Genomic DNA, 2,456 nt, shown 5'->3' with positions numbered 1-2,456 from the left:
AAAATCAAAGACTTTTCTACCCGACATTTGCTCTTCATTTTGTTTGCAGGGAACATTTTCAACACATCCAGGAACTTTAAAGTGACTATTTATTTTGTTTTCTTTCTTGACAATGCCTGAAGTCACTGCAGCATCTGCGGTGATGTGGTTGTTGTATCGCTCTGCTGTGGTCGAAAGTCGAAATCTTTCAATTTACCGGCAAGCCTAATCTTGAGATTTGGTCAAAAGGACAAGATCGTACACTGAAATGGTGCCGGGCGGCTGGGCGCTTGGAGATAGGCTGCTCTGCTCCATCGCGTTTTGAGAAGTAGCTGCGGAGGAGAAGAAAATGTAACACATCTCAATATGAGTGCCATAGGAGGAGGGCAGGGACTCACTCATGGCCCTCACTGTATGTGAAACGGCAACGCTTTTACACAAGAAATAAAAGCCCATGTCTCATACTGAGGCAAAGTTAATGTCTGTCTGTCTTTCTTTCTCAAAATAATGGCGCGATAGCGCCACCTCAGTTTTTTTATTACATTGCATACATAGGACGCGGGCAAAAAAGAAGTTTGTCATAGAATCATAAAAATCATAAAAATCGGTGCAGACGTGCATCATAATAAGTTGAGCAAAAAATATTATTTCGGCAACGCCGTCCGCCATATTGGATGTCGGCCATTTTGGATGACAGCCCGCGAAGCGCAGATACGCCTCTATTTTTCACAAAATCGATCTCCTCCTAGAGCGTTTATCGGAACGAGCTAATTTTGGCTGGAAAATAATCTTGAGAAGTAGAACTTTAAAAGTTATCCATATTACTTTTCTAAAGTTTATGTTTTTTAATACTTCGTCCGCAAACTGGACGAAGTATTTTGCAATTTTTCGCAAACAATAAATGGTAAATGGCTCTCATTTGCACATATGAAGCCCGATTTTGATCATTTTTTTATCAGTTGTTAAAGTCACAGTCCTAAACACTCTCATTAGGCAAAATTCAAATTTGGCGCAATAGTGCCCCCTATAGGAACTACATGGTGAGTAAAAATTTTAGCTTTACGAAAATTAAAATAATTTGGCACAAAATTCTATTTGGTCGTTCCGATCAGAAAAGTCACTCAAACCTATGCCATATTTTTCACGGTGTTGCCATAGCGATGACCAGAATGTCCCATTTTATTCTGATTATATTACAAAGCATTGAGTTGAATTTGTGTTATTGACCAAATACTTATTTTCCACCATAATTTACAAATAAATTCTTTTAAAATCCTACAATGTGAATTCCTGGATTTTTTTTTCACATTCTGTCTCTCACAGTTGAAGTGTACCTATGATGACAATTACAGACCTCTGTCATTATTTTAAGTGGGAGAACTTGCACAATTGGTGGCTGACTAAATACTTTTTTGCCCCACTGTATTAACCGAGAGGGATCAACGTGCTGCCAATCTAATGCTAGTGTCCAACGGCCCATTGAATAGTGTAAAAATAATGATAAAAAATAAATTATGATGGAAATAATAATTATATTGACAGAATATAAGTAAGGATTAAACAACGAGGAGCCGTGCATTCGACGGTTATAATGCACGACGCGGAGTCAAGAACACCACGAAGCGCAGCGGAGTGGTGTTACTCCGCGAAGTGCATTATAACCGTCGAATGCACGGCTCCGAGTTGTTTAATCCGCTTATACCATGGTCCCACAAACGTAACATTTATAATAAATATTTGTTTCATTTACTAAACTCACTAAATATGCCAGACTACCGGGACTATTTTATGTTGGTTATTAGCCGGTCACCGAAGGCTCGTCTCAGAGCGAGTCATTCTCCGCAGCTACGAGGATCTCAGTCAGACGCAACCAAACAACATAAGCACACGCTGCATCGCCAGAATCACAACGCAACAGGACTAACCCGGCACTTTTCCGTGGAAGTAAACACCGATGTGCGGCACTCGTGGGCAGGAGTTGTTTCACTTTTACGCTGTTTAATAGATCCATGTGTTTAACCTGAAGCTAGCTAGCTAGTTCAACCAGCTCAACTGTTTATGGAAACAGCTGTGGTGGAGTCGCTTACACCTGGGCCCCCACGAACTGAAACTTTTATGATTGACTTTACTAATCCAGACAAATATGTTTAAATGCAGGATCATTTTATGTACGCCTGAAAATCATGAATAGTGCCTTAACCGTTTTCAATCGAAATGTAAAGCTCATATGTTATTAACAGTAGCTAACCTAGCTGCTCACTCTCCTCTACTTCCCATTTATCAAACATTTTGTTTTGGCCCAAAACGTTGAAATTAAACAAAATCCATCTCATACGTTCTTGTCAGTCACTAATTACGTGTTTATCTGATTCAGCTGTGTCATGCGTTGCTATGGCGACGCCCACAGCGGAGTGATATCCCAGTGATTTAACTACCGGACTACGTGTGCGGTTATACGAAAATAATGCACGCTTGTT

Source organism: Gobius niger, assembly GCF_951799975.1.
Source record: "Gobius niger genome assembly, chromosome: 3".
In the NCBI taxonomy this organism is placed as follows: domain Eukaryota; kingdom Metazoa; phylum Chordata; class Actinopteri; order Gobiiformes; family Gobiidae; genus Gobius; species Gobius niger.
The sequence above is the reverse complement of the archived record's forward strand: the minus strand, read 5'-3'. Positions refer to the sequence as shown.